Source organism: Zosterops lateralis (assembly GCF_965231275.1).
Source record: "Zosterops lateralis genome assembly, chromosome: 33".
NCBI classification, from domain to species: Eukaryota; Metazoa; Chordata; class Aves; order Passeriformes; family Zosteropidae; genus Zosterops; species Zosterops lateralis.
Window position 1 is genome coordinate 535,403 of NC_139793.1, and position 23,587 is coordinate 558,989.

Consider the following 23,587-nt stretch of genomic DNA (forward strand, 5'->3'; position numbering starts at 1 on the left):
GATCAGTAGGGACCTCTGGTTGAAGCCCTTCCCACATTCCCCACACGTGTATGGCCTTTCCTCAGCGTGGGTGTTCTGGTGGTGGATCAAGGTGGAGCGCCGGCTGAAGCTCTTCCCACATTGCTCACACTTGTAGGGCCGTTCCCTGGTGTGGATCCTCTGGTGGTTGATCAGGTGGGAGCTTGTGCTGAAGCTCATCCCACATTCTCCACATTCGTGGGGCCTCTCCCCAGTGTGGATGCGCTGGTGCCTGATGAGGTTGGAGTTTTGCTTGAAGCCCTTCCTGCAGTCAGGGCAGCGGAAGGGCCTCTCCCCAGTGTGGATCCTCTGGTGTCTGATCAGGTGGTCTCTCCGGCTGAAGCTCTTCCCACACTCCAAGCACTTGTGGGGCTTCTCCCCATCATGAAGCTGCTCATGGACCAGCTCAGAGCCCTGGCTGAAGCTCTGTCCACCTTTCATGCAGAAGGCAGGTCTTTCCTCCTAAGAGCACCCTGGGATGGGTTTGGAGCCCCTCCTCCTAAGGGATCTCTGGGGCTCTTCCTCCCTGTTGGATTCCTGTACAGTGGAGCCAATCAAAATGGGCTCTTCCACAAGGTTGTGCTGCGGGGATTTGTCCTCCCTGGTCTCCATCCTCAGCTCATTGTCTGGGGGAAGAAGGATAAGGAAAGGATGGGATTTGCCTCTGTGCCAGAGGAGAGGGGAAGGAGATCCCCTCAGTCCATCCCTGGCAGGACGGCAGGAGCAGGGATGGAGCCGGGACAGGTCGGGATGGGCAGCGTGGGGCTCTCGGCTGCTCCCACCCGCTGGGGCCGGGGGGAACCCGGCCTGGGGAAAAGGAGAGGGAAACTGGGAAAACTGGGGGCTGCACATCCAAACTGGGCCTTGCTGGGGACCCTGGCTGGGCACTGCCAGCCCTTGGGGCTCCTCTCGGGAGATCTGGGATGGGGGGAAGGCAGAGAGGGGTGGGGGATCCCAGAGGTGGCATCACTGGGAGGGTCTGATTTGTACTGGGGTAACTGGAACATTACAAGGGCAACTAGCAGTGACTGGGAATGACTACAAGCATGCTGAGGGCAACTGGGTTATACTGGGAGTGTCTGTGACCATAATGGGGGGACTGAAACCACACTGGGAACAGCTGGAACCACACTGGGGAGAACTGGGATCACACTGGAGGCAACTGGGCATGACTGGGACTATGCTGGGAGGGATTGGGATCATCTATGGAGTGACTGGGACTACACTAGGGGCAATTGGAAGCAACTGGGCCCACAGTGGGAGGGACAGGGAGTCACTCAGGGCATGGCTGCAATAATAATGGGAGTATCTGGGAGTGACCGAGGTCATACTGGGGGTCACTGGAACCACACTGGGGTCATACTGGGGGTGACTGGGTGCAACAGCTCATACTGGGAGTGACTGGGATTGTAGTGGGAGTGACTGGGATCATCCTGGAAGTGACTGGAACCATACTGGGAGTGACTACGGGTCCTACTAGGATCATCCTGGGAGCCACTGGGATTACAGCAGGTGTGAATGGATCCTGACTGGGGATTACTGGGAGCTGCTGGGCCCATGTTGGGAGGAAAATGTGGATACATTGGGAGCAGTTGGGATCAACTGGAAGGTACTGGAACCATGCTCAGGGGAATGAGACCACAACTGGGGAAACTGGAATCATACTGGGAGCAACTGGGAACACACTTGGGGCAATTGACAGAAATTGGGAACATACAGGAGGAAACTGGGAGTAACTGGGAAAGACTAGGATCATTCTGAGGCAGCCAGAATCTTACTGGGGCAACTGGGAGTGACTGGGAAGGACTACAAGCATGCTGAGGGCAAGTGGGATATACTGGGAGTGTCTGTAACTGTACTGGAGTGAGTGGAACCACACTGGGAACAGCTGGGATCATGCACGGGACAAATGGGACCACGCTGGGGGCAACTGGGAGTTAATGGATCCATGCTGGGGCTACTGGGCATGGCTGGGTCCCTGCTGAGAGAGACTGGGAATATTCTAGGGGCAAATGGGGGCGATTTCAATCATACTGGGAGGAACTGGGAACAACTGGAAGTATTCTGGCAGCAAATGGGGTCATACTGGGATCACAGTGGAAGCAGCTGGGTCCACTCTGGGTGAGACTGGGATCACACTCAGGGGGACTGGACTCATACTGGGATTGACTGGGAGTGGCTGTGAACGACTGGAATCACACTGACACAAACAGGGAGGAACTGGGAATGACTGGGAACATTCTAGGGGTGGCTGGAATATACTGGGAGAGACTGGAAGTCATGGGGATCCTAATGGAGGCTACTGGGGTCATGCTGGCATTGACAGGGAGACACTGGGATCACACTGGGGGCAACTGGCATCATACTGGGATTAGAGTGGGTGTGAATGGACACTGCCTGGGGGTTACTGGCAGCCACCAGACCCAAGAGGAAGAGCTGGAGGTCATGGGGCAACAGCAAAGCTGTGATGTAGTCACCATCACAGAAACATAGTGGGATGACTCACACAGCTGGAGCACTGCACTCCATGGCTACAGGCTCTTCAGAAGAGACAGGAAAGGGAGAAGAGGTGGAGGGTGGCCCTTTATATTAAGAAGGCTTATGATGCAATAGGTATTGAAACTAATGAAGATTCAGTTGAATGGCTATGGGTGAGAATTAAGGGGAAAGCCAACAAGGCTGACATCCTACTGGGAGTCTGTTATCATCCACCCAACCAGGAGGAAGAGCTGGACAACTTATTCTATCAGCAGCTGGAGAATGTTTCAGGATCACCAACCCTTGTTCTTGTAGGCGACTTCAACCTGCCAGACATCTGCTGGGAACTTAAAACAGCGGAAATGAGGCAGTCCAGGAAATTTTTAGAGTGCATGGATGATAACTTTTTGTCACAGTTGGTAGGTGAGCCCACCAGGGGAGAGACTATGTTGGATCTGTTGTTCACAAACAGAGATGGGCTGGTGGGAGATGTGGTGGTTGGAGGACGACTGAGGCAGAGTGATCATGAAATTACAGAGTTCTTGATAATTGTGAAATCAGGAAGTACATCATTAAGACTCTTTCACTGGACTTCCAGAGGGCAGACTTTGGCCTATATAGGAGACTTATTCAGAGAGTTCCTTGGGAAGCAGCCCTTAAGAACAAAGGAGTTCAGGAAAGGTGGGTGTTCTTCAAAACAGAGGTTTTGAGGGCACAGGAACAGACTGTCCCCGTGTGCCAAAAGATGAGTCGATGAGGCAAATGCCCAGCCTGGATGGGCAAAGAGGTTTTGGATGAACTCAGGAATAAAAAGAGGATTTATGATTTTTGGAAGGAGGGCCAGGTCTCTCAGGAAGTATTTAAGGGGGCTGCAAGAGAATGGAGGAAAAAAACCAGGGAGGCCAAAGGTCAGTTTGAACTCAAAATGGCGGCTTCTGTAATGGACAATACAAAAGGTTTCTATAAATACATTGATGGTAAAAGGAAAGGCAAGGCCAACCTTTGCTCTCTATTGGGTAAGGGAGGGAACTTAGTAACTGCTGATGAGGAGAAGGCAGAAGTGATTAATGCCTTCTTTGCCTCAGTCTTCAGTGGGAAGACAACTTGCCTTTGGGACAACTGCCCTCCTGGGCTGGTAGATGGTGTCAGGGAGCAGAATGGTGCCCCTGTTATCCAGGAGGAGGCAGTCAGAGAACAGCTGAGATTGTTGAACACTCATCAGTCTCTGGGCCAGATGGGATCCACCCCAGGGTGAGGAGGGAGCTGGCAGATGAGCTTGTGAAGCCACTCTCCATCATTTATCAACAGTCCTGGCTCACTGCTGAGGTTTCAGGTGACTGGAAGCTGCCAATGTGACACCCATTCACAAGAAGGGTGGGAAGGAGGATCCCAGTAATTATAGACCAGTCAGCCTGGCCTCAGTACCTGGTAAAGGTAATGGAGCAGTTTATATTGAATGTCATCACACAGCACCTACAGGATGGCCAGGGTGTCAGAGCCAGCCAGCACGGGTTTAGGAGGGGTGGGTCGTGTTTGACCAGCCTGGTCTCCTTTGATGACCAGGTGACCTGCCTGGTGGATGCAGGAAGGGCTCTGGATGTCTCTTTGGACTTCAGCAAGGCCTTTGGCACTGTCTCCCACAGCACACTCCTGGATAAGCTGGCAGCCCGGGGCTTGGACAGGAGCACTCTTTGCTGGGTTAGGAACTGGCTGCATGGCCAGGCCCAGAGAGTGGTGGGGAATGGTGCTGCATCCAGCTGGGGACAGTCACCAGGGGTGTTCCTCAGGGGTCTGTGCTGGGGCCAGCTCTGTTCAGTATCTGTATTGACAACATGGATGAGGCTATTGAGTCTCTCATTAGTAAATTTGTAGATGACACTAAGCTGGGAACATTTGTTGATCTGTTGGCAGGTGGGAGGGCTCTGCAGAGAGACCTGGAATGGTTGGATGGGTGGGCAGAGTGCAACAAGATGGAGTTTAATGAGTCCCAGTGCCAAGTCCTGCACTTTGGCCACAATAACCCCTGCAGTGCTCTAGGCTGGGGATGGTGTGGCTGGACAGTGCCCAGGCAGAAAGGGACCTGGGGGTTCTGCTCAGCAGCGGCTGAACATGAGCCTGCAGTGTGCCCAGGTGGCCAAAAGGGCCAATGGCCCCTGGCCTGGATCAGGAATGGTGTGGCCAGCAGGAGCAGGGAGCTCATTCTTCCCCTGGACTCAGCACTGGTGAGGCCACACCTTGAGTGCTGTGTCCAGTTCTGGCCCCCCAGTTTAGGAAGGACCTTGAGACGCTTGAACGTGTCCAGAGGAGGCAACGAGGCTGGTGAGGGGCTTGGAAAACAAGCCAGAGGAAGAACGACTGAGGGAGCTGGGGGTGTTTAGCCTGGAGAAAAGGAGACTCAGAGGTGACCTTATCACTCTCTACAACTTCCTGAAGGGGGGTTGCAGACAGCTGGGGCTTGGTCTCTTTGTCCAGGCAGCAACTGACAGAAGGACAGGACACAGTCTTCAGCTGTGACAAGGGAAATATAGGTTGGATAGTAGGAAGAAGTTTTTCACTGAAAGAGTGATTAAATACTGGAATAGTCTGCCTGGGGAGCTGGTGGAGTCACCATCCCTGGATGTGTTTAAGAAGAGACTGGATGTGGCACTCGATGCCATGATCCAGTTGAGGTGTCAGGGCTGGGTTGGACTCGATGATCTTGAAGGTCTCTTCCAACCTACACATTCTGTGATTCTCTGATGGGACCCTGACTGGGGTTACTGGGAGCCACCAGAGCCATACTGAGAATCAACTGGGAATACACTGGGAGCAACTGGGAATGACAGGATGCATACTGGTGACAACTGGGAGGTACTGGCAGGGACTGGGATAAAACTGGGGGCAACTGAACCATGCTGAGGGAACTGGGAGTGCCGGGCAATGACTACAAGGGCAACTGGGATATACTGGGAGTACCTGAGACCATGCAGGTTGTGACTGGGATCACACTGGGAGCCACTGGAAATGTGCTGGTGGGAACTGGGACCAATTGTGAGTGACTGGGGCCCTGCTGGGAGAGACTGGCATCATACTGGGAGTGATGGGGGTTTGCTAGGGGTAACTGGGAGAACTGGGAACACAGCAGACAAAAGGAGGAACTGGGAGCAACTGGGACCCTGCTGGGGGCAAATTGTACCATACTGGGGAATAATTGGGAATGACTTGGCTCTTACTGGGAGTGCCAAGGAAACTGGAACCACACGGGGGTGTGTGGTTACTAATAAACCTCCTTCCCACAAAAAAACAACAACCCAACCCAAACAAACAAACAAAAAAACCCCAAAACCCCCCAAAACCCCAAAAAACCCCCCAAAACAAAACAAAACCAAAACAAAAAAAAACCAAAGAAAACCACCTCCCGGGCCCCCCGCCATATCCCCCCGAGGGCCATCTGCACCTCGCCTTTGGAGCCCTGCCAGCTCCAAACCTCCTCCCAGAAACCCCAAGCCCAGGGAGCCCAAACCCGGGATATTTGGGGCGAGCTCCCCCTCCCCGGGCACCTGCGGGATGGGGCCGATGGTCCCGGGGCTGCTGCGGCTTCAGGGAGCGCTGGAGCCGCCCGCCCGCTCCCTCCTCTGCTCTTCTTCCTCCCGCTTCCCGCGGCCGCTCCGCCTCTTCCTCCCTCCCTCCTCCTCCTGCCCCGTTCCCGAACCCCTCGCAGCCTGCGGGACGAGCGGGGATGGAGCCGGGAAAGGTCGGAAGGCAGAGAGGGCCCAGGGGGATGCCAGGACTGGCAGTGACTGGGCTGTGCTGGGAGCACCTCATCACCCCCGTCAGGTGACATTTTATAGGGGACCCCCATTCCAAGCCCCTCTGGGGGATGTTTTGCCCCCCGCCACAGCCGGGGTGGATTTTTGGGATTCTCTCTGCCATGGCCGCTTTAAGAGGCGCCTGTTTTGGGTTCCCAGGAAAACTCCCCTTCAAAGGGCAACACCACTCCCGGTGATTCCGGCAGTGGAGCCCCGGGGCGGGCTGGGGGTCCCAGGGGGGATTTGGGGGTCTCAGGGGGATTTGGGGGTCCCGGGAGAGTTTGGGGGTCCCGGGAGGGTTTGGGGGTCCCGGGAGGGTTTGGGGGTCCCTGAGCGGGGCCGGTGACAGAGCTGGGACCCCGAGCCGGGTCTGAACCTTCTCACTGTGCCCGGGCAGCGTCAGCGTGTTCAGGGAGATCCTGGGGCCCGGGGGGTCACCCCAAATCCCAGGGGAGCCCAAATGGCCAGGGAGCCCCTGCAGTGCCCCCAGCGCTGGATCTGCTGCAGGCAGGGGGGCACCAGCACTCGGCCCCCACCCCCCACCATCACAGGGGGGCAGAAACGGGGGAGGGGCACGGACAGGTCGGGGGGACCCCCAAAGTCCTGGGGGAGGGGACACGGGGGGACTCCCAGGAATCCCCGTGGGGGAATGAGGGGGGACCCAGGAGGAGTTTGGGGGGGCCGGGGGGGTCATGGGGGGACCCCCAGGAGTCTTGTGGGGGGTGGGGAGGGCAAAGAACAGGGCGACCCCCAGGATGGGTTTGGGGGGGATCTGGACTGGAGCTTCCCTGGCAGTGGGATGGGGATGGGATCTGCCCGTGGAATTCCATGGGAATGGGATGGCAGTGAGATCCAGCTACAGAATTCCCATGGGAATGGGACAGCAGTGGGGTCCATCCTTGGAGGCCCCACGGGAATTCCCATGTTCCCAAATCTTGCCCTCCCAAATCCCACATTTCCCAATCCCACATTCCCATGGGAATTCTGCCCTTCCCCCCTTTATGCTCCAGTGCCTCCCGCCCATATCTGACACATTTCCGGAGCCATTCCAGGCAGGAGTGCCCCAGGGCATTTGTCAATTCCTCAGCCTGGATCTCCTCCTGTTCCCTGCGCCTCTTGGTGACCTGGGCAGCGCCGTGGCCACCAGGAATGCCCCGGATCCCCGGGGGCTCGGGGGGAATGCCAGGAGTGGGAGTGACTGGGCTGTACTGGGATCCTACTGGGATCCTGCTGGGAGTGAGCAGGAGCAGCGGGATGGCTCCAGGGCTGGGGCTGGGGGCGCTCCTGGGGGGGCCAGGGGGAGTGGGACCCCCGGCCCCGGGACCCTGACCCGCCATTCCCGGCCCCGGGACCCCCCTGCTCCCCTTATCCTGCGCAGGAACCCACTGAATCCCCCATTTCTGGACACCAGCATTCCCTGCTCCCCTTATCCTGCACAGGGACCCCCTGAATCCTCCATTTCTGAACACCAGCACCCCCTGCTCCCCTTTTCCCAGCCATCCCATGGCTCCCAGCCTCCAGACTTCCCGTGTGCTTGACTTTGGGATGGGGGGGAATGCCTTGGACCCCCATTCCTGCCTTTCCCAGCCCCCGGCCCCACCTTTCTTCAAAACCAGAGACCCCCTGAACTTCTCCTTTCCCAAACATCTGAGTGTCCCCACCCTGGTACCCCCTTTTTGGGAAACCCAAAAAGGACCCCCTGGAACTCCCTTCTACCTCTCCAAGTCCCTGCTCCCCATTTCCCTGACCCTGAGACCCCCCTGCACCCCCATTCATGAGAACCCAGGTGCCCTTTTACCCCTTTGCCCTGCCCTGAGACCCCCCTGCACCCCCTGATCCGGCACCAACACAACCTTTTCCCGGCCACCCCGCCTCTCCCAGCCCCCAGAGCCCCCTTTTCCTTCTCCCTGGGACCCCTGGGCCCCCATTCCTGCATTTCCCAGCCCCTCCTTTCCTCACACTGAGGAGCCCTGGCACCCCCTTTGCTGGGCACAGGATTCCCTGGACACCCCATCCCACCTCTCCCAGTCCCTGCACCCCCTTTGCTTGACTCTGAGCCCCTGAACCTCCTTCAGCTGTCCCAGCTCTTCCAGTCCCCCCTTTCCTTGGCCTCTTGACCCCCCTGGATCCCCAAACTCCCACTTTCAGCCCTCCAGGTCCCCCAGATCTCCGTGTCCCCCCAGTTCCCCACTCCCTGCAGTCCCTGGAAGTGGCACTGTCGGAGCCCCGCCCGGGGGTCCCCCAGTCCTGGATTGTGGGGACGGGGACGGGACCCCCTGCGCGCGCTGGGACAGCGAGCGGGGCTGGATGGAGCCGCAGACACCGGGGATGGCATTGGGAGCTGGGCTGGGATATTGGGATAGCCAGAGCTGGATATGGGATAGCCAGAGCTGGGACATTGGGATAGCCAGAGCTGGATACTGGGATAGCCAGAGCTGGGATATTGGGATAGCCAGGGCTGGGATATTGGGATAACCAGACCCAGGACATTGGGATAACTCGGGGAATGAGGGAATGGAGGACTCTGAGGGGCTGCAATGGGATCTGTGGGGATGGGGGGATCTGTGGGGATGGAATTGGAATCCAGGGAGCTCCAAGGGGCTCTGTGGGGCTGGACACAACTCCATGGGTCCCTTCTCTCCTCGTTCCCAGGTCTCCACACGGTGCAGGAGGTTTCCAGCTGTGACCTCCTGTCCAATGGAGAATCCATGGATCCCACCGGTACGGCTACGACGGGTGGGATTTCATCTCCTTCCAGCTGGGATCCAGGAGCTTTGCAGTGTCCCACGGTGCCACTGGATCACCCAGAGGTGCTGGGAATGCAAAGGGATCCTGGTGGAGCAGATGAAGCATTACTTGGGACACACCTGTGTGGAAGGGCCCCCAAAAGACATCAGATATGGTCGGGAGGCTCTGGAGCACAAAGGTGGGTGTGGGAGGGGAAGGGAATTCCCATGGGAATGTGGGATTCGGAAATGGGGAGACCAGGGAATGCAGGAATTCCCATGGAATTTCCATGGCTGGATTTCACTGTCATCCCAGTCAGGTGAGAATTCCATGGATGGATCTCCCCCCAGCCCACTGCCATGGGAATTCCATGGGGAAATGATTTGAATGGATGACCAATGCAATGAGAGCAGTGAGGTGAGGAGCAATCCCTGCTGGGATTCCAGGGGCCATCAATGCCAATGCTGTCCCCAGGCCGGCTCTGCTGTGCCCGTGGCAGCGCCAGGGGAGTGCCCTGTCCCTGCCCTGAGCCCAGCAGGAGCCTTTCCTTGGGCGCTCTCTGCTCTGCCCGGGGCAGGAGGGCACTGCCCCAGCGGCTTTGGTGGCCCCGGGCACCCGGCCGGGCTCCAGCCCCTGCAGGTGGCTCCTTGGGGATGTTCCAGAGCAAAGCTTAAAGCCAACAACAGTTTCTGGAGGGGATTGTTCCCCCTTGGCCTGTGCTGGGAGCCCAAGGGCAGCAGCCCGGGCAAAGCAGCCCAAAGTGCTGGAGCTCAGTGTCCCTGGGCCAGGCCGTGCTGATGCCTTGGGAGGCTGACCTGGAACAGAGACTGGGCAGGGACAGAGAATAAAGTAGGTATTTATTGAATCCAGGATCCACCCTGGGCAGGACAGGAGCCCCACCAAGGCTGCACCCCGGGTGGACCAAGAACAGTCCCAAAAATTGGCTGCCCAGTCACCAGATCTGACACTTTTATAAGTTTTGGTCCGTTTGCATATTGGGGTTTATTTGTCCAATTACAGCTTCAGGTTGTGAGGTCTCATCCTTCTTGTTCCTCCCTTCAGTGCACCCTTGTCTGTGCTTTTGGGCCTGAAAGGTGTCCTTGGTTCTCTGCAGAAAAAGGATTTGTTTTGTCTCCCTGCTCTGTGAAGAGCTGACTGGCACTGAATATGAGGCTCAGAACTACATCCCTGGGCAGCACAGAATCTGCAAATATGAAAACTAAAGCTTAAGGCATCATTTCCCCCCTTTAGAGGCTTGACAAGGCCTTTTCCTTGTTGAGTCTCTATCCTAAATATTTACTAATAATAGGTATTGAATAAAAAATACATAACTAACAATAATGAACAGCCAGCAGTAATGAACATTTAACCATAGATAAATATCTAGCCATAAAAAAATACTAAACACCAGTAATAAACATCCAACAGTAGCGTTGTCTTGTACAGTTAGGTGTCATGGAAAGAAGAAGAATTATTATTGTGCACAGTTCTTTAAGTACAGAGGAGAAATCATTTAAAGCATGTTTTTGTCTGCATCAGTCTCAGTCTGTGTTTTTACAGTTGTTCCAGGAGCAGGAGCTCTCTTAGCTCTGGAATAGCCAATCCAGGTCCTTTGCCAGCAATGGTGACCGTGGTGAGAGTGGTCAGCAGGACTGGCTTGTAGAGCATCATTGTCCCAGCACTGACACAGACCAGTCTCCAGGCTGGAATGGATGCACAGCTGTGTCCAGTCCTGGGGGTCTGGTCAGCACCAGGTAAGTCTGGAGCTTCTGCAAAGTGCAATCTAAAACCATTAGACATCTCTAGAAATCAAGTTTCCCCTTCAAGTGGATTTCACCAAAAATATCTGGGATCTGATCTGGTCTGCCATATAGTATTTCACAGGGACTAATGTTATCCCTCTTTGCATGGTAACTCCACAAAATCTATTTGCCAGTAATCTCCAGGAGGATCCCCTGCTTTTGTTACTCCTAATTCAACTCTTTTCCTCGTGTCAGGGTTGTTTTTCCAGCAGATTTCACATTTGCTCACTATTGATTGTATCATGTCAGTCATTCCCTTTCCTATTACTCCCATTTTTCAGCTGTTTCAGGAGGTTTTCAACACCCAAATGTGTGTTTTCATGTTCTCTTTGAGCCCGCTCTGGCAGGATCAGGGGTGGGACTACAACCTGATTTGTGGTGTAACAGCCCACCCACTTCTGTCATCTCAGCTTTGAGAAACTTGATTAGTTTGTGCTCTGCCAGGTCATACTTTGGGCTGAACCCTGACAAATTAATCTCTTTCTGTGGAATTACTGCGAGAATACCTTTTTCTGCAATCCCTCTTGCTGCTTTATCAGCAAAGCAGTTTCCCTGTTCTGGAGTGCTTTTCCCTTTTTGGTGACCCCTACAAGGCATGAAAGCTACTTCTGTGTGGTTTTTAATGCTCTCTGAGAGGGCAAGTACCTGTTCAGCAGGTTTGATTTGATTACCTTGAGTGTTCAGAAGTCCTTTCTCTTTCCAGGTGGTTCCATGGGCGTGGACAACATTAAATGTATATTTAGAGTCAGTCCAGATATTTATATTTCCCTTTTTCCCTTCCTTCAGGTCTAGGGCTCTGGTTAGTGCAATCAGTTGAGCTTTCTGTGCTGACACATCTGCTGGCAGGGCCTTTGCCTCCATCACCTTATCCTGCCTGGTTACTGCATAACCCCTCATCCTTTGGCTGTTTTTCATAAAGCTGCTCTCACCTGTAAAAGGCTCCCAATCTGGATTTTCCAGGGGCACATCTCTCAGGTCCCATCGACTGGAACAGACTTCTCCAAATGTCTGTAAACAGTTATGTTTAGGCTCCTTGTCAATGAAGGTGGAGGACACAACCATGGCAGGGCCAACAACAGAAGTTGTTTTCAGGGTAACATCATCCTGCTCTAATAACAGGGCTTGATGTTGAAGCATCGGGTTCCCAGGTAGCCAGTGCCCCCCTTTTGTTCCAGTGCAGCTGGAACAGGGCATGGGGTACAGACACTGCAGTGTGTCGCCCAGGGAGGAGTTTTTGGGCTTCCTGCATCAGGAGGAGTGTGGCTGCCACAGCCCTCAGGCATCCTGGGCAGCCCTGGGGAACATTGTCTGTCTGTCTGGAAAAGTGGCCACAGCCCTCCGTGGATTCCCGAGGCTGTGCTGGTGCCCCCAGAGCCAGATTCCATCTGTGGGCTGTGAAAAGTTCCAAAGGCTCAGTTAAGTCTGGCAGTGCCAGGGCTGGGGCTGGCCCTAGAGAGTGTTTCAGCTGTTGAAATGCTGCTCTGGTGTTCTCAGCCCACAGGATAATTCTTTTCTCGGCTGCTTTTCCTGCCCCATGTCGGGGTTTTTCCAGCAGTCCATAATTAGCCCTCCACAAAGGACACCACCCCACCATTCCCAGGAAAGCTGCCTCTCTCTCCCAGTGTGGGGCTCTGGGAGTCCACAGGTGGCTTCTTTCCCTTTGCTCAGCTGTCCGTGTCCACGGGAGATCTCCAGGCCCCGGTAAACTCCTGCTTCCTTGGCCATCTGTGCTTTGTCTTTGGAAACTTTGGACTCACTCCCTCCCAAAAAGTGTAATAAACTCAGGGTAAGTCGTGTGCAACCATCTCTAGTTTTGGCTGCACTCAGGATGTCATCTGCATATTGAAGAATAATTCCTTCTGGTTCTTGTTTTTCCCAGTCTTTTAATTCCTTTATTAGCTGGTTTCCAAATATTGTGGGGCTGTTCTTGTAATCTTGTGATAGAACTGTCCATGTGAGCTGAGTTTTCCTCCCTGTCTCAGGATTTTTCCAATCCAAAGCAAAGAGCTCCTGGCTGTTTTCATGCCCAGGAATGCAGAAATAGGCACCTACAACAGTAAACCCCCCTAATTCGTCTGTCAGTGTGGTCAGAAGGGTGTAGGGATTGGCCACTATTGGGTTTATGTCCTCAGTATTTTGTTAATTGCTCTTAACTCTTGTACTAATGGATAACTCTCCCCATCTGCTTTCTAAATGGCCAAAATTGGGCTGTTGGATTTGGGCTCCCATTGCACTAACAGACCGTGCTGCAGGAATGTTTTAGTTGCAGGTACCAATCCCTTCCTGTTCTCTGATTTCAGAGGGAATTGTTTTTGCCTTCCCTTTGCTGTGGCTCCTGGTTTGAGTGCAATCCTCACTGGTTCTGCTGCCTTGGATCTTCCTGGGACACCCCTGGCCCCCACTATTGGATTGACCACATTTTCCACTTGGGCAGGGATTGCATCCAATTTTTCCTGTATAAAACGTGCAGCAACTTGGGGAAATTTAGATTCGGGAATTCCTTGTGGACCCTTCCCCTTTTTAAATTTAATTTCTGCTTCCAATTTCTGCAGCAAGTCCCTCCCCAGCAGCGGCTCAGGGGAGTTGGGCACAAAAAGGATGGATGTGGGATGGGTGGGGTTAAAGCGGTTCCTGTGCTTAGGAAAGGGAGCTCCAAGAGTCCCCGGTGTCCCCACTCCCATCCAAAGGTGGGAAAACCCGGGATGGTTGGGAATGGGGGTCCCGGGTGTCCCCGGTGCTGAGGAAAGGAGGGGCCCAGGGGGTCCCAGGCAAGGCAGGAATGGGGGCCCAGGGGGTCTGTGGGCCAAGGCCAAGGGGGCTCTGGGGGCAGGGAGAGGCGGGATGTCCGGGAAAGGGGCGCAGGGCTGTCGGTGCCGGGTCAGGGGGTGCAGGGGGAACCCATGGCCGGGAATGGGGGTCCGGGGCTCCCCGGGCTGACGGGAACAGGGGATGCCGGGGCTGGGAGAGGAGGATCCCCGGGCAAGGGGCTGCGGGGCGGGGTCGGGGCAGGATAAGGGGGCGCGGGGGGTCCCGGGGCCGGGGAAGGAGCTGCGGGGGGGTCCCAGTGCCCGGGAATGGGGATTCCAGGGGCTCCCGGGGGGGCTCCCCAAAGCCCCTCCCAGGGGGGAGCAGGAGCCGGCTCAGGAGCTGTGGGGAGAGAAAAGGGGCCGAGCCCGGCACGGGGGGACACGGGGGAGTCCCGGGTGCTCCGAGGGGGGGACACGAGCCCCGGGGACCCCCCTCACCTTCTCCCGCAGGGGAGGCCGAGCCCCAGCCCCGGCAGACGGAGCCAAGACGGAGCCCCCGAGCCCCGGCAGCATCTTGGGGGGGCGTCCGGCGGCAGCTCCGGGGGCGGGAGGGGCAGGACCCGGGAAAGGGACCGGGATGGGCTGGGACCAGCTGGGATGGGCTGGGACACCGGGACACACCGGGACACACCGGGATACACCGGGACACGCCGGGATACACCGGGATACACCGGGACACACCGGGACACGCCGGGATACACTGGGATAGGACACACTGGGACACACTGGGATACACCGGGCCCAGGACTGTCACCCACTGGAGCAGGATCAGAGCACACTGGGACCCAGAAGGACCAGAACTGGGGAACAGGGATCAGAGTTGAGACCAACTGGGATATACTGGGATTAGACTGAGAGGGACTGGGATCATCCTGGTGGAAACTGGAACCTCACTGGGACAAGTGGATGTGGCTGGGAATGACCATGAGTGTGCTGAGGGTAACTGGGATATACTGGGAGTGTCTGTGACCATACTGGGGGTGACTGGGAACGCACTGAGAGGGACTGGGGTTAACTGCATCTACACTGGGGGAACTGGGATCAATGGATTCTCCGTTGGACAGGAGGTCACAGCTGGAAACCACCTGCACTGTGTGGAGACCTGGGAAGGAGGAGAGAAGGGACCCATGGAGTTGTGTCCCAGCCCTGTAGGAAAGCAGATAGAAATCTCCCAGGACCCCGGGCACACAGGCTTAGAGGCAGAAAAGAATGCAGGGGCTGGTTTGAAACCCTCGGGGAAACTGAGATCCATAAAGTCACACAGACATGAAGTGGGAATGTGAGTTTTAGTTTTATGTGAGTAAAAATATGCCTTAATTGCCTTAAGTGCCTTAAGCAAATAAGAGACTGTATTAATTGATAGAAAAGCCCTAAACTCCAGTTTAAAGTTCAGCAGCATTACCTTGTACAAAGTTAACTGAGTCCTAGATATAATATAAACATACCAGAGCATTGCTGACATTGCCAGACAGAATAGACAGGCTGTAGGCACAGGCCTTGTGTAAGAAATGATTCCCATTGTCACACAACTGTGTTAGACCAGGAGAGGTGCAAAAAGACAGGAACAGCATCGTGTTGGTGGCTGGTTGGATGATTTAGGAATAGAATTCATTGTATCGGGGCTGCTGCTGCTGCTGCTTCTGCTTGGGCCATGGGGACTCTGTGCTGGAAGGCATTTTGCATGATGGCCCGGACTGTAACAGCCTGACCTTGGTGAGGCTGATCCAGCCATGGCATAAACTACTTTTCCAGCCAGCAGCACCTCTCTTGTTCCTGGGCTGGCCGCTCCAACTTGCCAGCTGTCCATCAGCAATGTGCCCGCTGCTCCTGCCTGCTGCCAGTCCTTCCCTGGCAGTGACAGCAGGAGCTGCTCCTGCCGCCGGCAGCTCCTGTGCCTGGAGTCCCTTCCCGTGCTGGCAGCACCAGCTGCCTCTTGCCTTCAGCCCAATGCCTGCCTGCACCTCAGCCTGCCTTTGCCAGCTCTCTTTTCCCAAGCCTTTGACTCCCAGGCTTCTGCCCCAGCCCAGGGACATTTGTTATTCCCATCACCTGCTGCTTTGACACCATGAACCATTCTGGTTTGACCTAAGAGGTGAATCATGAAGATTGTGGTGCTTTCTTGTCCACAATGTCCTGTTAAGACCAAGAACACACTGTTCTTACAGCTGGGATTGTGGTTGTTCCTACACCATTTATTCCACACTGCAGGACTAAAGAAAATCTCTCCTTTTCCTTACTGAGTTGAAGCTACAGCTTAGTGCAAGTGTGTGTTAAAAGAGAATGAATGCCATAATCCATTTTTTTCAGTCACTAGTGGATACCTCCCTGGAGGATACAGAACAACTCAACAATATTGTGCATACAATGAGGAAGAAAAAACAACTCAAAATTCCCTCTGGATGATGAGGTAAGAAAACCTGTTTTAATCTGTGTCACTGTTTCTCACCACATCTACTTAAACTGACAAGAAATTGAGCTGATTTTCTCCACACTGAGGCAGTTTTGCAATGAAGCAGCAGCGTGTCATGATGCTAAATAAGAATCTGGCATTACCTCTAATGGTCACTGCTGCAAAGTGTATCAGTGCACAGCAAGGCAGACTGGGTTATCACAGTTATTCCTCCCCTCTCCTCCTGCACATCCCATTGTCTCCTCTGCAGAAGACACAGGCTATGAAAACAAGGCAAGGTTGCTCCCTCTTTTTCTTCTCCCACAGGACTTGTTAGACACCATGTTTTTTCAAAGGACTACATGGGCCTCTCCCCAGCTTGCTTATTTCTCACTCTCCAAAAGAAGAGAGCTGAAGGAGTTGGAGGCATGTGAGTGCCTGATCTCTCTTTCCCTCTACAGGCTCTGCCTCCCCAAGCCCTGGTTCCCTGCTGTGCTTTGGCATGAGAGCCATTCCAGCCCCAAACACAAGGGCAGTGGAGTTCAGCTGCAAAGCCTCTCTCTGCACTGGGATTGCTTTGAGCCTGCAGCCTCCATGGGCAAGGGCTTTGTGGGAGCAGGGCCAGCACTGCCTGTGCCCTGCACACAGAGCCAGGAAAAGGAGCAGATCCTGCTGCCTTCTGCTGCTGCTGATCCCAGCAGCAACTCCCCTGGCAGTTCCTCCAGGGAACTCCACCCCAAGGGCTTCCATCCCTGTCGTGCCTGGGAGAACTTGTTGCTTCCCAGTTCTCCCCCATCCCTGTGGATTGTGGAGCATGTCAGCACAAGTGTCCCTGGCCCTTCCTCCCTGCCCAGCCTGCAGCAGTCCCAGTCCCTGTTGCCTCCCCCTTGCTGCAGCTCCTTGGCCAAAGTGCTGCCAAAGGCAGCGGAGCTGGCTCAGGATCCCTGTTGGCTCCTGGGCTCCAGGATGACCTTCAGAGGGACACTTGGAGCGCTTCCTGAAGAGCTGCCCGTGGCCTGGGGGGTGGATTTGTCCTCCCTGGGTGGCTCTGCTTGGAGTTGGACGCTGCGTGGAGTCCCGGAGTTTTCTCAGCAGCCTTTGCAGCCAGTTCTTGGCCAAGGTGTGGCTCTGCTGCCATCCCAAATCTGTGCCTGCCTTGCCCAGCCTGAGTGCAAGTGGGGCATGTGCTGGGCATGGCTGGAGAATTCCATGGACAAAATCCTCCCCCATCGTCACCTTTACATCTGCTCATTGCTCTGGGCAGCACAAATATACACTTCTGTTAGTGGAAACATTGAATTGCTTGCAGATTGTGACATCCACAATACTAATGTACAAGTACAGAACAATCAACTTTGGTATAAAAATGAAATTTATTTTAAATTGCTACACCCACACTGCTGGTATAGAAACACACAAATATCAAAGTTTAGAAAACTAGTTTATTGTTACAATTGTGCTATGTAAATAAATACAATTTTAACCTTCAGTTAAAAAAAATAATTTATTGAAACCCTGTACAACCACTCTCTATACAGAAATAGCCATTGAAATTCCGCAATTTAATGTATTACATATTATTCCAACTATACAGCCCATATGGAAATACAGAAATATCAGTATCCCTCTCTTAAGGATCTTAGACCCAGTACTAAAGAAACAGAATTCTATAACCATACAACTCAAAATATATTTCAATATTTGTATAGACGTAACTATTCAATATACAGATGTTAATCTGTAATTTATATTTCATATGACATAAACCAAAGCATATAGAAATACACACACAAAAACCCTATCTATAAGTATACAAATACCAATGTACCAATATAAGAATCCTTACAAACCCATCAACAAAACTCTACAGCCATACATCTGAACAAGTATGTCAGTATAAATACAGATGTCAGCACATCAATATACATGCATCAAGAGAACAATATACATACATATATACCTGTACAAATACCAGTCTACATCAGGCTATAGAAATAACCATCAACTTGTAACTCTCAGTCCCACTGTGACCATCTCTAGCTCCAAGTCCATCAGCAGGAATTGCAGCTGCCCAAGTCCCCGGGCTCTCCCTGGGTCTCTTCGTCCCGTGCAGAGCAGCTCTCCTGGACAGGGACAGCAGATGGGACCCGTGGGGAGCAAAGGGAACACTGAGTCAGGATGGGGCCGTTTCCCTTGGCAGCAGCTGCCCTTCAGTCAGGGCAGGGCAAATGGCAGCGCCTCCCCAGGAGGGGGAGAAAGAACAAGTTTGTGCAAAGGCCAGGGCCAAAGGCCAGGCCACCCTCAGCCCCAGGCTGCCTGAGCAGCCCTGCGGCCTCACCCGGGCTCTGGGCTGGCAGCAGCAGCTCCCTGGGCACTGCTGGAGCTGGTGGCCTTCAGCTTCTCCCTGCTGCCTCCTGTCAGTGCCCGCCTGTGCTCAAGGTCTGCAGGGCAGCTGTGGCCAAAGTGGAGCCTCTGCAATTGGTTCCAAGGGCTGGCAGAGCTGCAGGCCCGGAGCCCTTTGTGCTCCCTGCTGGCCCCTCCATCCCCTGAGCCCCAGCGTGCCCTGGGCAAAGCCCCGGCCCCCTTCAGTTTCTTCAGCCCCTCACAGTCCTCTCAGCCCACTCCATCCCTTGGGAGCCATCCCGGGGCCTTGGAGCCGCCAGCGCCCTCAGCCTGTGCCACTTCCCTGTGCCCTGAGTGCCCCCGTGGCCCTCTGCTCCCCCAGAGCCCTCAGTGCCCCCAGCAGCTCAAGGGCACCGTCCCTGCAGCGTCAGCGCCTCCTCAGCCCCCTCAGCCCCCTGTGTCTCCCTGTCCTTCAGCAGCTCCTCAGGGGACAGTGCCTGGGGCCACCGGCAGCTCCCAGCGCTCCAGGGACACCCGGGGCTGGAACTGCTGCTCCGCCCGGCCCGGCCGCCAGCTGGGACCCAGCACAGACACAGGGGACACAGGGGGCACAGGGGGAAAAACAAGAGCTGAAAAAGGCAGCCCAGGGGGGACACGGGGAAAAATGCAGCCTGGGCCTACACAAACATCACTCCATCCACCTGCAGCAATTCACAGACCAGCACAGAGCCTTTGCTTTGTGATGTCAGGGCACGGTTGCCACGTGCTTGTGGTGACATCACAAGGTTGCCTTGGAGCACGGGAGGCCTCAGGGGTGTCAGAGCGGCTCTTGAGTTCACTCAGCACAGGGGTGTCCTCCTGCGCGCGAGGTTTTTGTCAGCAGGCAACCGCCTACTAACTGGAGACTTTTTTTTTCCTGTTTATCAAGCAGTTTTTTCTTGCTGCGCTCGAGGCTTTTCAGTGGCCAAGTGCTCACTGACGATAGCCTTGCGTTTTTCTTGTTTTTGGAGCAGTTTGAAAACTTGCACAGCAGTTCCCAAAATGATTGGGCAACTTGCTGCTGCAGTTTTCACTGCTTATAAAATAGGTTATTCAACCTATTTTCTGACTAACCTGGCACGTAAGTAGAGGTTTTCCCTGAATGTCACCTAACCTGGCTTTTGTGTCTCCCTGCTCTTTCTTAGTAACTGAGTTGATTTGGAAACAGAAAGACCATTTGGATGCCACTTGGGTAAAGCTCCTCCTGCCAACATGTTCAGCTCCAAAGGGGGTGTCTGTGGCCAGGGCTGTGGGGCAGCATTTCCAAGGGAACCTGCAGGGGTTGTGTTCCCTCCATGGGACAGTCTGTGGCAGCACAGTCTGTCATTTCCTCCCTTTACTGGGTCGAGCAGCACAACTTTGAAAATGGAGGCTGGGAGACCTTCTAAAAATGCTCTGGTTGTTTGCAGTTTCCTCAAAGAATCTCGTTCATTTTCCCTTGCCCACTGCAGGTCACCTGAGCCGGGTATTCAGAGGGGCCGATCCGGAGGTGAGTGAGAAAGGAACATTTGATGTTCCTGGTGTTTAAGAATTGTGCAGCAAGCTGTGAGCTTGGCCTGTGTCAGTAGAGAGTAGAGGGCCAGCTGAGTAGGCTGCAAGAAAATCCATTTCCATGTCTGCAGCAGCAAGAGCAAAGGCATCACTGGCTATTTCCTAATTTTCCATTGCAGACCTTTAATACAACTAAAATCCCTGTTTTGCAGAGAGAATGTTGCCTGCCCAGAGTAGCCAGGGGGGATTATCTAATTCAGAGTAATTTGCAGTCCAGTTGAATCAGCCCATTTGAATTTATTCTGAGGGACTTAGAATCCCATTGCTCTCAAAGAAATTTGTGCTTAGTAGAGCTGGCTCTAGAGCTGAACAGAAAGAAGGTTATAAATGAGAGGTAATGGCCCGTGTCTCACCACTCCTGACTGTCCACAGAGCACAGAACCAAGGGAAGATTCTTCTCTGGCTCCTTGTGCTCCTGGAGAAGAGGCCAGAGAGGAGCCCAATGACCACCAGGCTCCAGCTGTGGTCACACCACAGCCACAGCTTTCCCGGACAGTAAGTGCCAGTTCTGGAGGGTGCTGTCTTTAGTGCAAGGCAGAGCTGCAAGTTTCTGAGCAGCCAGCTCTTGCTGTTGGTGGCTGAGGATGCTGAGTGCTGGAGTCCTGCCAGGACCCAGCCATTCCCCTCAGCCAGTGACCCCTGGAAAATGGGCTTTGAGCTGTCCTGTTTAAGCCCCAGCTTGCTGGGATTCTGACAGGGGCAGCATCTCACAGTCACTTGCTCTGCATTTGTGTCTACAGAACATGGAGGCAGAGGCACAAGCAGTGCTGTCTGTATTTCCCACGGATATTATGGTAGTGAAGAGGAGGAACACCAGAGACTTGAGAAGAATTCACTACCACTGGAATCTCTATCATCTGAGGCACCTTCTCCAAAACGAGGTGAGTGGAGGAGTGGCAGCCACTCCACTCATGAAACCTTCTCCCCCTTGCTTTTCACAGAACTTTGGTGAGGAGCTTCAGGCAGAGCTGCAGGAAACCCAGGCTTGGATCAGGACAACGGACGAGGGGCTGGAGGAAGGAATGACTGGCAGCGAGGAGCCCCGAGATTCCTGCGAGGACCAGAAACTCTCCCAGGCAGAAGCGCTGCCAGCTGGACACGTTCTGAAGATGGGGGAGAGAAAGAGGACTCCATAGGAGGAGGTAGAACATCTGAACAAGCAGCTGCAAGTGTGTCTGCAGCCCTTGGAGGGGGAAAAGAGTTCTTTCAGAGAAATTGAATGGTCGTTTTGGCAGTCATCCTTCAGAAAATCCATGCAAATGGATTTTGGAGGAAATGGAAAATGAATCTGGCCATGAACTTGAGTAAAACCAGCCTTTGGGATTGTCTCATCCAGTTAGAGAAGTGAACATCAGAAAAAACCCGTGCCAGAGCCCTGCATGTGGCTGACAGCACCTCCCTAAGGGCTTGCATTTGAAATGGGATCTGGGGCTAATCTCTGCCAGCCACTTTTCTGACACAAACTCCTGTGTTGTCTCAGATCTCCACAGGCTCTTCTGTTGAACCTGCAGCAGCAGCAGCAGCAGCAGCAGTGTCACCTAAAGGAGCCTTTGCTGCCCCAGCTCAGAAGTGGAGCCCGGGCAGTTGGTTCCTCTCCAGCAGTGACACAGCTGCTGCTCAGCAACAGGAGGTGGAGGATGACTCCCTGGAGCTCCTGAGTACGTCTGGTGTCTTTCTTCTCTGAGGGACAGTGTACTATGTGCACGTGTCAGCACAGCTGCACCAAATGATCCTCCTCACTGGGGTGTCCCAGGGGCATTTAGGGCTCCCCACAGGAAATGCTGTGCTCCAAGGCAGCAAGAGAGTGCCCTGGGTGTTCCTGCTGCCTCTGAGGGCAGCTTGGACGTGCTGGGCTTTGCCTGAGCTTCCCTGTCTGCTGAAGGCAGAAGCAGGGCTTGTTCTTGCATCAGCAGAAGGCTGTGACCTAGGAAATGATGTGGGCAAGTCCTGTGTGCTAGTGGCCAAACTGGATAGAATGGTTAGCTTCCTAAATTCTCCTTAGACTCCTGACTTCTCACCCATCCCCAGAGCAAAAAACTTCACAGAATTTCATTGGTTTTGGCGTTTTGCTTTTGCTTGCAGTTTTGGTTTTAGTTTGGGGTTTTTCTGGATTTTTTGGGGTAGAGTTTTTTCTCTGTCCTGAAGGCGCTCTTCTTGTCTTCATGTGTCTTTCTGGTGTCATTTTTATGACTGTTCTTATTATCACTACTACATCTACAGGTATTTTATGAGAATATTATATTTTTGTCAGTGAGAACTCCTTTGAAAGAACATCAGGTGACACAGAAACAGAGAGTCAGAGGTGTTCGTTTTGTGCTCCTGTTGAAAGGACAGATAATTTTATCACAATCTGTATTTAATATCCTAGTTTTGTTCTTAGAAAGATGTGTCCAAGAAACACATCCCTGGGGCTTGATCAGATCAAAGTGCACTGTAGGCATTTCTCAGGAGCAAGCCTCCAGCCCCTCTGCTGTATATTCCTCAGATCCATGGCACTTTTCCATCCCTGATTCCCAGTCATTCCCATGACTGTTAGAATGCTGCCCATTGACCCAAGCCCTGCTCAGATCAGTCTCGAGGAACACACATCAAGTCCTTTGTGATTCTGCAGCACAAGTCATTGAATCTGCTTCTTGCCCAGAAGAGCTGCCAGTGCTGTGCTCTCAGATAAGACCTGGGGGGGCTGAGAACAGAGTCCAGGTGACTCTGTCTCCCATCCCCTGTTGGCACAAAAAGGGCCTTGATGTGCACCTGGGTGTGTCTGAGCTCAGAGCCAATCCTGCTGTGTCCTGAATGGGGTCCCCGGCTTGGAAGGGGCTGGGTGTGGCCGTGCCTTCTTGCCATGGCTTGTCAGGGCTGGTGCTGGGGCTTTGGCAGCTTTGTTGTGGTGGCTGCCCTGGCCCTGAGGGCCGGTGTGAGTGCAGAGGCTGGAGCCTTGCTGAGCTGGGAGAGTCCCGCTGCCGCCCGGCCGCTGCAGCGCGGAGCTGCCCCGAGGCAGCAGCCCCTGCTCTGGGCTGGCTTCTGCATGGCCTGGGCTGGGCTCAGCCAGGGGCAGCATCTCCTCTGGGCAGCTGTCCGTGTCCCGCCAGCCCCTGAGGAGGGAGCACTGCTGTCCTTGCTGCCCTTGCCCGCTGCGGGAAGATGGGCACGTGTGCGGGGCTGAGAGGGCCAGTGCAATGGCAGGGACTGATCCCTGCTTTCAGGGGGAGGAGGAGCACTGTGCTTCTCCACCTGGGCCACGGCCAAGGGCGTCTTCCAGCTCAGCCTGCTCATCACGGCTCAGGCTCCTGCTGCTGCTGGAGACCCCCTTGGCACTGCTTAGAGCATCAGCTGTTTAAGTTTACAGAGGGAAAGGCATTCTCTTGGCCAACTGCTGCAAGGTGGAGAAGGTGCCCTCCTCTCCTGGGAATGCATCTCCCTCTGCTTTGTTTTCTGTCAAGAGATCTCTTCAAAGGCCTGTGGAAAATCAGGCTTTGTGCTGGCCTGCTTGTACTGCAGAGCTGCCTGTCTTGTTGGGGTTGCTGGTGTTCCCCAGCTGAGCACAAAGGACTCAGAAGGCCAGACTGTACAGCCCCAGTGGGGCTGCCTTTTGTATCTCTTGCATGGTGGGATCTCTGCTTTCAAGTGAGCATCTTGCATTTTGTT

General features: G+C 54.2%; 1 protein-coding gene across 1 annotated transcript in view; it reads right to left on the reverse strand.

Moving 5' to 3' along the window:
- Window positions 1-23,587, reverse strand: part of LOC310921264 (olfactory receptor 14A16-like) — a gene marked incomplete at both ends in the record, with an annotated part of 496,219 nt that overhangs the window by 118,218 nt on the left and 354,414 nt on the right. The window lies entirely within an intron of this gene.